This window comes from Notamacropus eugenii, chromosome 6, assembly GCF_028372415.1.
Source record: "Notamacropus eugenii isolate mMacEug1 chromosome 6, mMacEug1.pri_v2, whole genome shotgun sequence".
Taxonomy (NCBI): Eukaryota; Metazoa; Chordata; class Mammalia; order Diprotodontia; family Macropodidae; genus Notamacropus; species Notamacropus eugenii.
This window is the reverse complement of record NC_092877.1, coordinates 125858633-125873229: the sequence shown is the minus strand read 5'-3', so window position 1 is coordinate 125873229 and position 14597 is coordinate 125858633. Positions and strand designations below refer to the sequence as shown.

Below are 14597 nucleotides of genomic sequence, written 5' to 3'. Positions count from 1 at the left end.
TCAATAGAAAATTTGATCTTCAAGTACAAGACTTAAACAAGACATAGAAAAGTAAACAGGGAAAAAAAGGAAAAAAATAACTTCTTATTTAATGTGGTCAAATCATTTACATCCCTATAAGGGAGAATGATACTTTTATTTTTGAGAATTGTATAGTTCTTATGACATTTAAAAGGGATATGCAAAGATAGAGGGTGTGGATATAAATTAACTGGTTATGATAAAAACCTTAATTAAAGGGAGAAGAGGAAAAGAGGAGGCAGAAAGGGGAAATTACATCACATGAAGAAGTACAAAATTATATTATAGTAGAGTGAAAGAAGGGAAGGATATGAGCATTTTTTGAGCTTTACTCTTATCAGGTTTGGGTAAAGAAGGGCATAATATTGTCATTTAAGTATAGAAATCTAACTTGCACTACAGGCAATAAGAAGGGACAGGGGAAAGAAAAGGGATGGGGGATAATAGAAGGGAGGGATGATTGAGGGAGGCGATAGTCAAAAGTAAAGCACTTTTAAAGAAGGGAAGGAAGAAAGGAAAAATAAAAACTTAAAAGGGGGATATGAAGGAGAGAAAGACACATATAGAAATTATAAGGGTAACTGTTAATGGAATGAACTCTCCCACAAAGGGGAAGAGGATAGCAGAATGGATTAAAAATCATGATCATCAATATGTTGTTTACAAGAAACACATTTGAAACAGGATGATACACACAGCATATAGGTGAAAACTGGAGCAGAACATATTATGCTTCAATAGAAGGGGAAAAAAAGCAGGAGTAGCAATCTTACTTCTAGACAAACAAAAACCAAAATAGATCTAATCAAAAGAGGTAAGGAAGGTAATTATATCCTGCTAAAAGACGCCATAGGAAATGAGTGTAATATCATTAATAAACATATACACACCAAGTGGTGTAGCATCTAAATTATTAGAGAAGATAAGGGAATTACAGGAAGAATACAGATGAAAAACTTTCAATAAGTATTATAAGTAGCATCTACCTAAAACCATCAGCAAGCACTATATGTAAGAAGGATATGTTAGATATATTTCCAATAAAATCTGGGGCAAAACAAGGATGTCCATTATCAACACTGTTAATCAATATAGTACTAGAATGTTAGATTTATTAATAAGAGAAGAAAAAGAAATTGAAGGAATTAGAATAGGCAAAGAAAAAACTAACATCACTTTTTGCAGATGATATGATGATATACCTAGAAAATCCCAGAGAATAAAGTAAAAAAAAATACTTGAAATAATAAACAACTTCGGCAAATTTGCAGGTTACAAAATAAACTCACATAAATCATCTGCATTTCTGTATATTTCTAACAAAGCCCAACAGCAAGAGATAGATAGAGAAATCTCGTTTAAAGCTACGGCAGACACTATAAAATTTCTTGGAGTCTACCTGCCAAAACAGTCCCAGAGACTATGTGAGCACAATTACAAAACATTTTTCACACAAATAAAGAAAGATCTAAAGAACTGGAAAAAACATCGTTTGCTCATGGGTAGGCAGAAGTGATATAAGAAAAATTATACTTGAACCTTAATTAGTTTACTTATTATGTACCATACTCACAAAACTACCAGAAAATTATTTTATAGATCTGGGACCAAAAAATATCAAAATTCATCTGGAAGATCAAAAGGTCCACAATATCAAGAGAATTAATGAAAAGAAATTCTGGGGAATGTGGTATAGTCACAACAGATCTTAAATCATATAATAAAGTAGCAATCATCAAAATCACTTGGTACTGGCTAATAAATAGAGGGTTTAATCTGTGGAATGGGTTGGTACACATGACACAGTAGTAAACGACTATAGCAGTCGAATGTTTCATAAACTCAGGAACTCCACCTTCCAGGATAAGAACTCACTCTGACAAAAACTCTTTGGAAAACTAAAAAATACTGTGACAGAAGCTGGGCATAGACCAAGACCTTGCACTCTATACCAGAATAAAATCCAAATTGGTACACAATCTAGGTATAAAAGTTGATACTGTAAACAAATTAGAGGAGCAAGGAATAATTTATCTTTCAGATTTATGGAGAATGGAGGAATTTGTGACCAAACAAGAGATAGAGAACAATAAGAAATGAACAATAGATAACTTTCATTAAATTAATTTGAAAAATTTTTGCACAAGCAAAGCCAATGCAACCAAGATTAGGAAGGGAAAGAATTTTTACAACTAGTTTCTATGATAAAGATCTCCTTTCTAAAATGTATAAAGAACTGAGTCAAATTTTAAAAGAGTACAAGTCATTCCCAATTTATACATGGCTAAAGGATATGAACAAGTAGTTTTCAGAGGAAGAAATTAAAGCTATCTATAGTCACATGAAAACTGTTCTAAATCACGATTGATTAGAGAATCAATTCAAAACAACTCTGAGGTACCACATCACACCTATGAAACTGGCTAACATAAAAAAACAGGAAAATGATAACTGTTGGAGAAGATATGGGAGAGTTGGAAGACTAATTCATTGTTGGTGGAGCTGAGAGCTGATTAAAGCATTCTGTAGAGCAATTTGGAACTACGCTCAAAAGGCTATAAGACTGTGCACACTCTAACCCAGCAATATTCTAAAGTTGTATCCCAAAGAGATCACAAAAATGAGGAAAGTACCCACATGCACAAAAGTCTTTATGGCAGCTCTCCTTGTGGTGATCAAGAACTTGAAATTGAGGGAATGCCCATCAGTTGGGGAATAGATGAGAAAGTTGTGGGTATATGAATGTAATGGAATGCTATTGTGATATAAGAAATGATGAATAGGTGGACTTCAGAAATGCATGGATAGACTTATATGGAATGATCCTGAGTGAAATGAGCTAAACCAGGGCAACATTATACACAGCAACAGCCACAGCATGTGAAGACTGTTTTTGATAGACTTAGTCCTCCACAGTAAGTCAAAGACCTAAAACATTTTCAAAGGACTCATGATACAAAATTCCATCTCCATCCAGAGAAATAACTATAGAGTCAGAATGCAAAATGATGCATACTATTTTCTCTTTTCTTATGTTCGGTTTCGGTTAGTTTTACTCATGCTTTCTTCCAATCATTTTAATTCTTCTATTCAATATGAGTAATGTGAAAATGTGTTTAATCAGAATATATGCGTAGAGCCCACACAATATTCCATGATGTTTTTGGGAGAGAGCAGAAAGGAAGGGGTAGAAAATTTGAAATGTATAGAAGCCATTGTTAAAAATAGAAAATAAATGAATAAATTTGAAAAAAAAAATAAAAGCAAGAGCAACCATCCTCTTTAATGGAGATAAACTTGAAGCCTTCCCAATAATATTGGAGGTGAAGCAAAAGATTTATCACTGCTATTACTCAGTACTGTACAAGAAATCCTAGCTTATAGCAATGGAAGGCAGGACAAAGGAATAGATATAGATAGTATGGAAGCAAAACTAAAACTTTTTGCAGATGATATGATGTTGTATTTGGAGAAGCTTAGAGAATCAATTACTGACCATTTGTGAAACTACATAGTGTTATATGATGTGATTTTAAGGTTAAATTGGTCCCCCAATTGCTACTAAATATCAATCTTACTGGTCTCTCAAAATCATGGACTTCATTATGGACTGAAAATCCTGCCATTAGAAGGACTTTGTGTTAAAGAAAGATAAAAGCAACGTGTAAAAAGTTGTATTGGACAGGAAGAACTATTTTCAATTCCTGTCCGGAACATATTAAATTTGTGACTACGTGTATTTGACAACCCAGTGTTCCAGGCAACTCTGTAAGACTACAGGTAATAAAATATTTTTTAATCTAAGTAAGTGGAGTGATTTGCTTTTATGAGTACCTCCTTATATTGATGAAATGAGAGATCCGGACTAATCCCAGACTGCTTCTCCCTAAAAAAAGAAGAAAATAATAAAACAAAAAATGCTTTTTCCAGATTAAATATTGTATATTCAAAAACAATGCTCTTGAAGGAAAGACCCGTGTAGTCCTATTAAATTAACACCTGGCATAATACTTAGCAGATTTGTGAGTTGCTCCTCTAAGAGATAATGTTACTTGAATGCTTGAAAGGTGGGGAGGACAATGAAGAGGAAGAACTTCAAAGTGCAATTATCAAGCACAGTTTGGCATTAGAGTAACACAACAGGAGCTCAAATTGTGCTAATTGGGGGAGTTCAGGAGGTTCACTAGTTCCTTTGCTAAAGGCTGGGATATGCTCAAAGGATAGCTTACCTTGTATAATAAACAAAACCCTGGACTTGGATTCAGGAAGACACAAGTTCTAGTCTGGTCTTGCTACATGTTCCTTGCAAAGTTATTTTACATCTCTTTGTCTCACTTCCCTCGTGTACAGAATAAGCTAAGTTGACCTTAGTGACCTCTAAGATTCCTTCTAGCTTAAAACCTATGATCCTATAAACAAAAAAAGTGAGAAGATCCCTATAATTTAGTTTGTCTTAGCCTTATTTTGTCTCTGAAATGTTGCTGGTAATTTAATTTTAAAAGTAGTAATATACTTTAGAAAGTCATTTGACTTATATTTTAAAACTTTCATTGAAGGAGAACCTGCTACCTCCTGAGGCAATCCATCCATTTGGGGATATCTTGGAGTGTAAGGAATTGTCCCCTACCTTTATAGCAAAACTAAAATCTGCCTCTCTACTATTTCCATACTTTCATTTTAGTTCTTCCTTCTGGGGCCAGACTGCAATATCATTTCTATTTCTGTATCAGATAGTTCTGTCCTCCTACTCTATTTGGTTTCATGGCTTAGGTTAGAGCAAAGACCTGAGTTTGACGTTTTCAAGAAAACTGTGCTTGAAAAACTAGTACAATCATGGACATTATAACTGTGCAGTACAGTGAGCAGGTAAAAATAGAAGCATGTGCAGATGTGTACCTGCATGCACACAAACACACACATACAGACACACACACACACACACACACACACACACACACACACACACTATGACAAAACAGCCAAGATTTAGCTGGTCAAGGTTAAGGTTACTCATATGAGAGAGATGCACAATAGAACGATTTTGGTAGGAATTCATGCTCAAAATACGGACTGAGCAGGGAGGATTTATCCCTTAAAAGTGGATTTGGTTGAGAGCCAAGAAGATGGAGTGGAAGGATAGACCTGCTCTAGTTCTACCCCAACAGTTCATAATATACTTCTAAAAAATGACTCTAAACCAATTCTAAAGCAGCAGAAGCCACAAAACGACAGAGTGAAAGATTTCCAGCCCAAGATAGCTTAGAAGGCCAAAACGGAAAGGTCCATTTCACCAGACTCAGAGCAGAGCACAGCCCAACCTTGGTCATGCAGCACGGCTGGGACAGGACTATAGTAGGCTTCAGGGCATGGAATTATGGGGAGTAGCTGTGGTTCCCAGATTTCTCAATCCACAAATGCCAGACAGTTTCCAAGATCAGTAAGAAACTTCTTTCACCTGGGTGAGAAAGGAACCTGATCTGGCCCCAAACCTGGCCCCAGGGGGACAGCAGCTACTGCCAAAGGACCATCTACCTTTGGAGCCCTCGGTTTAAAGACACTGGGGGAATCAAGTGACCGATCTTGGACTCAGTCCTGAGTGGAAGTCCTGGGCTGAGGAGGAGCAATGGTGTGGTGGAGCTGGAGAAAGCCCTAGAGATGAAATCCTACTCACAGTTCCATGGCACAAAACAGTGCTTATAGCTGCTCACAGACCCCTTGATTGTGCCGCCTTTGGAGGGACTGAGAGCTTAAAATTCCCAAGTATACCCTTCACTTGACAAAGGACTCAGCAGTCAAGTAACTAGCTAGGAAAATGTCCAACAGGGGGGAGAAGACTATAGAAGGTTGCTTTCTTGGTGAAAAGGTATTTCTTTCCTTTCTTTCAGATGAGAAAGCACAAAGCATACAATCAGAGAAAGACTTAAAGTCCAGGCTTCTACATTTAAAATTTCCAAAAACGTATGCGATAGTCTCAGGCCATTGAAGAGCTCAAAAAGGATTTTGAAAATAAGTAAGGGAGGTGGAGGAAAAATTGGGAAGGTAAATGAGAGCAATGCAAGAAAATTGTGAAAAGTGAGTCAACAACTTGCTAAAAATGCTGAAGAAAATATTATCTTGAAATATAGGCTAACCCAAATGACAAAAGAGATGCAAAAAGCCAATGAGGGGAAGAATACTTTACAAAGAAAAATTGGCCTAATGGAAAGGGAGGTTCAACAGTTCACTGCAGAAAATAGTTTGTTAAAAACTAGAATGGAGCAGATGAAAGCTAATGACTTTTTTGAGAAACCAAGAAATTACAAAACAAAAGAATGAAACAGTGGAAGACAATATGAAATATCTCATTGGAAAAACTACTGACCTGGAAAATAAATCTAAGAGAGATAATTTAAAAAGAATTGGTCTACCTGAAAACCATGATGAAAAAAAGAGCTTGGACATCAACTTCCAAGAAATTATCAAAGAAAACTGCCCTGATGTTCTAGATCCAGAGTGTAACATAGAAATAGAAAGAATTCACCAATCACCTCCTGAAAGAGTTCCCAAAAGGAAAACTCCTAGGAGTATTTTAACCAAATTCCAGATTTCCCAGATCAAGGAGAAGCTATTGCAAGCAATCAGAAAAAAATAATTAAAGTATTGTGAAGACACAATCAGGATAACACAGGAGCTTCTACAGTAAGGGATGGAAGGGGTTCAAATATTCCAGAGGTCAAAAGAGATAGAATTAAAACCAAGAATTACATGCCAAACAAAACTGAATATAATACTTCCGGGGAAAAAATGGAATTTCAATAAAATAGAGGACTTCCAAGGATTATTGTTGAAAAGACCAGAGCTGAATAAAGTATTTGACTTTCAAATACAAGAATTAATAGAAACATGAAAAGGTAAAACGGAAAGAGATGGACATGGGTATATATATATAAGTGTGTATTATATTTGTGTAAGCACGTTTTTGTACATGTGTGTTTGTGTGCATGTATGTATATATACATATATATGCTTATACATACACAGACGGAGGGCACACGGTGAGATGAATATGAAGGGAGAATACCTAAAAAAATAAAATTTATTGTTGAATAGAATGTATTAGGAGTAAGAGAAAGGGAGTGGTAGAATGTAGCAAATAATCTCACATAAAAGAGGGAAGAAAGACTTTTTACAATGGAGGGGAAGAGTGGAGAAGTGCAATGAAATAATTGAGCTTTACACTCATGGGATTTGGCTTAAGGAGAGAATAGCCTACACCCAATTGGATATGGAAATCTATTTTACCATGCAGTAAGACAAAGGGAAAGGAGGTAGAAGAAGGAAAATAAGAGAAGGGACATCAAATTGGGGATAATCAGAAACAAGCACTATTGTGGGAGGACAGGTCAAGGGAGAGAAGGGAATAAATGAAGGGCAGGATAAGACAGAGGGAAATGTGGTTAGTCTTTTACAACATAACTCTTATGGAAGTGCTTTGCATTGTTATGCATGCATAACATATGTTGAATTTTTTGTTGTCTCAAAGAGGGTGGATGGGGAAGGAGGGGGAGAATATCATAACTCAAAACTTTAAAAATGAAAGTTAAAAAGTATTTTAGCATGCAAGTGGAAATTAAACTATACAGGCAATGGAGCATAGAAATCTATTCTGACCTAAAGGAAAATAGAAGGGAAGAGTGATGCAAGAAGGGTGGGTAATAGAAGAGAGAACAGACTACAGCAAAGGGTGAAGGGGGTGCATTCTGTCCTGCGGTGGGGATGGGGAGAAATGGGGAGAAAAATTTTGAATTCCCGTTCTTGTGGAAGTGAATGTTAAGAACTGAAAATGAATAAATTATACAAAAAAAAAAAATGGACTTGGTTGAGAACAGGTATCAGAGGGAAATCCCCAAGGTCGCTTATTGATACCAGACTCAGGAATTGGAATTTCCTAATCAAGGCAAGAGTTTGAGTGAGTATCTGAATTCATATTTGGGGATCACCAAAATGGGTTTCTGTGTACTGCTTTGAGTTACAATCATCTATAAGTTTGACAGAAAGTGAGAGTCAGGACAGTAGAAAAGTACAGGCTGTCTATCACCATTTATATGTTTATGTTTATTAGTACTACTTAGTCTAAGTGACTCTGTTTTGGTGTCTTATCCCTTATAAACTACATCATCAAATAATATTTTCTAAAAATCAAAATTAGCACATCACTATATGACTTGCCTTTGCTACTTTGAATTCTTCACATTAACAGATCTTTTATATACATACATTTCTATTTTCTTCACTTTTAAAAATGCTATCATTTTGAATAATTTATATCATTCTAAAAGTATGAGACATACCACCCAACCCTATTTATATGTCTGAGTGAACTATAATGTTAAAATTTATCCATTTCCCTTGGGGTTTCTAAATGATCTTCTGAGTCATCCACATTTGATTAATTTATTCAGGGTATCTTTCTTAGATTTGTGTAATAATTATGCAGGTCATAGATTTCCTCTAGCTATGATTTTTTTCAGTTCACTCATCAATTCAATGGCCAAGTTTGGAATACAATTGAAAATACAGTATTCCACCACTAGTATTTTATAAATTTTTGCCAAATTAAGTTTTCCTTAATGAAAATTTTACCTATTATCCTACCAAATCTACTCAAAATACATGTCTGTCTCACAGAAAAGTATATTTAATTTTCTGAATACTAATTTCTACTCTTAAATAAATGATTCATGTTCAAAACTATCATTGACTTTTCTAACACAATTATGCCTAATGTAATTATGGTATATTAAAATTTCTGAATTAATTCATACTCTTCCAACATTCAAGAGCTTTGAGGAACATTAATATAGTTTGATCAATACCATTAACACAATATAAGAAATCATTTTTTGAAATTATATTTTAATAGCAGTTAGTGAGATAACATTTCTAGCAAGAAAAGTAACTGAAGAAATTTTTTTTCAATGCTTCTATATGTGGGACTGTGACAATCATCATTAAACTAAAATTATTTTTATGTGAAACTTCAAGTTTGTGGTATTATAGCAAAATATATTCCTAGAACATTTGACAATGAATTTTGAAATGTAATCATGGCAGTATAAATAAGTAACTAACATATATTACTAAGTGTCAGGTATTCTACTAAGCATAGGAGACACAAATATGAGCAAAAAAAAGATTATCTGTGGCCTCAAGACATTTACATTCTAATGAAGGAAGACAAACATAAAAGAAAGGTGAAAAACATGGCCATGATAGCTAAGACTAGTGAATGGGAAGCACTGATGGACAATAAATGAAAAAATGCCTGGACTACGAATTGGATTTGAAGTCATGACCAAGTTGGATCATATTTTAAATAGTTATGAAATCATAAGTGGGCCATCCATTTAGGGTCATAGTGCCTCTCTTGTGTTACATAAAAGTCTTTACAGGATACTTCTGACAAAGATTTTTGGAAATGTGTGTTATTGTTTTCATTATTATTATTAAGTAAAAGAACCAATATAAAAGGTAGACAGAGTAAGAAGCTATCTTAGATACATTATGCTCTAGGGACTAACAATTTCCTTTCACAATCATTTTTATGCTTTTAGTGAATGGAAATACTTCACCAATGTGAGTGATTTTTCTATCATTGCAAATCACAACCCACCTGTACCTTCTTACCACACATGGTTCACACTGCTATCCTTCCATCATTCTGCCACATGGGATCTACTCAGTTCAATGCATAACATCCATCAGCTGCTAAGTTTTGTGAAAAACACTTCCATATTGAGAGAAATGAATAACTGCAAATATATAATCAGTCTCACCTAAACAGACATTTCTCCTGTTCTTAAAAGGATGATATAATGGAGAGAAAAGTGAATTCAAATTCATAAAATCTAAGCTCAAATCATATTTTTCATATTATTACCTGTATGAAAAAAAGCTTAAACTCTGTGTTCTAAATCAACTCTCTTCATTTATAGACTGTAGATGAGTAAATTATTCACCCTCATTCTCTGTTTCCTCATGTATGAAATAAGAGAATTAGACAAATGGATCTAAAAGGTTCCTTTCAGCTATATATCTATGGTCTCATTCTGTCCTGACACATTTCCTATATGTCTTACAAATAGAACTTTGTCTAAAATGAACTTTTTTTCCCTTAATAGAAATTAGTGGAAGAGATCTTTGAGCATGTATTTGTATGTGTCTAACAAAAGCCCTTTATCCAGCTACTTTTTATTTTTTTTTCCCAGTATGACTGCATTGTCTTCCATTTTTCTGTGAGGATTGAGTAGAAGAATAATGAAGCCAATAGGAAATCCTCTGTCAGCCAAACCACATTCCAAGCTAATTATGTCCACCTGGTACATGGGAATCCTGCACATGTGCTAAGAGAGGCAAAATGAGTAATTGATCACGTCAATTACAATCAACAATAATGGGAGTTTTGCTTTTGTCGAGTTGTATTAGATGCAATTAGCAAAAAGAAAAGTTTTACCACAACATAAAAAAGATTAATCATGAAAATAAAATAAAATCATGAAAAAATAATATCTATGCATCAATTCACTCTAATAAAATCCTTCATTTTTTAAGTAAGGAGAAATAAAACAGCTAAATTTTTAGGAACAAAAAATTATGAACATTATTTGTCCATCTCCCATAATCAGTAAGTATATAATGATCTGCCCATTGAAAGAAAACAATTAACAATAAAAGCTGTTAATAATAATAACAATAATATGGAGAAGCAGGACAACTTTTTTCTTTTAGCAGCATGCTGAATGTTAACTCAAACTTTAACGTGCTTCATGATTTCACCTGAAAGCTGTTAAATGGCACACAAGCACCTGTGTTGTCCTGCAGATAGAGGAATTCAAGTAGGCTGGCAGGATTTCAAAATGATTGGCAATAAAAGGCCTCGTTTTGGGGGGAAAAGTCTCCTCCTATAAACATCAGTTTAATTTTGAAGTCTTCTTTGTGTCCTCTGTTTTGTAGAAAAGAAGAGATTCTTGCTGAAGGCAACACAAACCTCCTCCACATTTTCTATATGGATAGTGAGGTTCTGGTGAAGTGCTAAGGGAATTGAATTTAGAATTAGAAAACCTGACAGTCTTGGCAATGGCTCCCTGCTCCTGCTTAACCTGGTCTCTGGTTGTCCCTTGGGAGGGACACGGCTGCCCAGGCTGTTATGGTTGAGTGGACTGTTGGGGTCAGACCAGGCTGTCTATGATATGGTGGTGGTCAGCAGGGGCATGGTGGAGTCCACCATGGCCTGTGTCTTGGGACAAAAAATTTGTTCACTTTCATGACAAGATAATTCTGTTACTAGAAACAGGTACAAAGTTTTTGAGAAGTTGCCAGAAACTTACAGCAACAGAGTCAGCTTCATCACCCCTGACTCAGTGACTCTCCTTAGCAGTTTTGGTGCCTGGGATCACATCTGCATCATGAGATACAAACCCTTTTCAGCAGATGCGGGTTTGGGATGCTTGTTCAGTTATTCTAATAATATTTGATAAAGATGAGATATATAGTGGAGAATAATGTCATTGTGTCTGTTCTCACCAAACAGTTAGATGCTGTCCCTGATCAAGTGGAGGTTGCAAAGTAATCAGCTGTACTTGGCCTGGTTTATTATTCAATGCAGAAATCAGTCTGTGGGTTCAAGTTCCTTTAGCTGATGGTAGCCAGTTGCAGGCCAAATTCTTTTTTCTTTTTCTTTTTTCTTTTTAATGTTCTACAATCACTACCATAAAACTTAGACTTTTTCCTCCTACCTACCCCCCACGACCTCACTCCCTCCATAAGGGTGGCATATAATTCTATGTAGGATCTACTCATGCATTCCTATTGAATACATTTTCACTATAGTCATGCTGTGTAGACAAACTAAAATAAATGGGAGAAATCATATAACAAGCCAAAATATAATACACACACACACACACACACACACACACACACACACATACACTCAAAAATGATCTGCTGCATTCTGAGATTGAATTCCATAGTTCATTCTCTGAATGTGGAAGGCATTTTGCCTTAGAAGACCACTGAGATTTTTATTTTTTATGTCCTTGCATTACTATGAAGATCCACGTCTAGCAGAAAAAACTCTCACACATTGTGGTCGCTGCTGTGCACAAAGTTCTCCTGGTTCTGTTCCTTTCATTGAGCAAGAGATCATATAAGTCCTTCTAGGCCTCTCTGAAATCTTCTTGTGCATCATTTCTTATGGTGCAATAGTACTCCATTACATTCATATACCATAATTTATTCAGCCATTCCCTAGTTGATGGGCATCCCCTTGATTTCCAGTTTTTGACCACTACAAAGAGTGCTGCTATCAGGTCAAATTCTTGATTGGTGCAGATGATCAGAACTCAGGGGAGCAGCATCGTAAGACAGATAAAACAGAGCAAATTTGAGGGCTGCTAGCACAGGTTCAATCTTGATTTGGTCAGACAGGAAAGACACTAAGAAGGGGTTAATAATCTTACTTTATTCTATTCCAGTTTTCTTGGAAAAAGATTGCTGATAGTGAGAGCACAAACTCATACATTATCTCTTAATCACCTTGCTCACAAGGGTCATTGAGAAGAAGGGACCCCGACCCCAACATCTCGATAGGGTCAATCAAGACAAGCACAACTTGGGCTTCCCCTAAATCCTCTCAAGGCTCAGTGGGGGCCAGTTGAGGCACACACAGAATTTGTGCATTCAACCCTAAGGGTTCACCATTCACTATTTAGCCACCTGTTTTATAGGTCAACAGACAAAGCATATTGCGAGCAATAGCCTCACAAGTTTGCATCACCTCATCCCTGTGTCTCACAGCCATAGTGGATGTTTATGTTATTTACCATTATATAACTCTGTGCAAACATGGTAGAGATGTTTTGACCTATAACTGTGGAAACTCATATCTAATACATGATAACTGTTGATTGTTATGACTATGGATCCTGTGAAACTGACCTCTGAGAAATAATAACAAAAAACAAATCACTTTACACACAATAAAATCCACCTTACTTACACTGAAATTTACCTTACATCCAGGCAAGTTGCTGGAATCCAAAATGTAGATTGGCCCTAAAATCAGTCAGCCATGGTGGCTACTTTGCACTTAAGTGAGACCACTGACAACAATGTAGCATAGCAAAGATTTCCTCCTTCCAGGTTTATTGCCTTACTGCCACTCTTGGACATTTTGAGCTCCTTGGTGTGGTCCACATCCCATGAATATGCAACAGAACTGGTCAGCATGGAGGTGGAAAATTTCCTAGACACCATTAATTCTGCCTTTTGTAGTGATGCCAGTCATACAGATTTAATAATCAACTCTGCTGAATCTCTGCTGCAGTATGCTTTCACACTTCTCCAGCCCACTAAATTCTCAGTCCAACAACTGCCCCCAAGTGTTCCAAAAGAGGAACCAAAAAGCCGAGCACAGTTTCCATTTGGGATGGGGCATACTGTTGAGTACGTCTGACCCGGAGTAGCACCCACCGGGGATGCAGCACCCAGAATCCATCCATCACGTAGCAGGGAGTCAACATGAGATTTGCAGATATTTCCAATTTGGTCCATCACCTCAGTAGAGCAGCATTTAATGGGAAAAATCTAGGTTCTTTGAACCATCTTACAGTATATGAATCAGAGAGACAGTAGCACAATGTTCGTCCTATTTCTGCCACAGACCAGGCTTCATTCTACCACTGTCTTCTCTGGTGCTGTTTAGGATGTGGGGCTTGGAGCAACAAATGTTGTACTTCTGCTCAAAGAACAGATTATGGCCATTGTAAGCAAATGGATGCCTTACTTCCTGGTCACTGTTTTGAGGAAAAAAGCAGACACAGAGCAGATAGACTGCATCAATCAATTATTTTCAAAATGCAATGAACTTGCTTTTTACTATAAAAAAATTAGAAAACTTAGGGAGTTTAATTTTTCAGGGCACAATTTACTACTAGGGCAAGGAAAATAATCTCCCTCATTGCTTTCTTATCCATAAAATAGGAATATTAATGTATACTAGCTCAGAGAATGGTTCTGACATTTTATATCCTAAAAATCATTAGCTGAAATCCAAATATAAATATAATATCATTGTGAGGAGAAAAAGCTATTCTTAGAGTCAGAAAGTTCTTGAGTTTAGATACTACCTCTGATGTATACTGGTTTTGTGATTGTGGGAAAATCATTTGACCTTTCAATGCTCTTCATTTACTGTCTAACTCTTTGATAAGTAGCATATAAGATGCTCATTTGCATCTCATGAAAAAATAATTTCCAATCTATTCACACTATACCATATTATACTAAATTATATCATACCATACCTCACCACACCACACCACACCAAACCACACCATGCCATACAGTATTATACTATACTAAAACAGTTTTAGGTATGTTTAAGATCACTGAATGAAGTCAAGTATATTAAATGGAAACAATCTTCTTACTATGACAGATCATTAAATTGTATATATGTGAGTACATGCACATATATACATATATACACACACATTTGTGGTTATGTACTTATATATGAGTTTATATGTATGTAT

At 35.7% G+C, this 14597-nt stretch overlaps 1 pseudogene; it reads left to right on the top strand.

Annotated features, from left to right (window-relative positions):
• Positions 1-13926, top strand: part of LOC140512121 (ubiquinone biosynthesis monooxygenase COQ6, mitochondrial-like) — a 28302-nt pseudogene extending 14376 nt beyond the window's left edge.
• Positions 13927-14597: the final 671 nt, after the last annotated feature.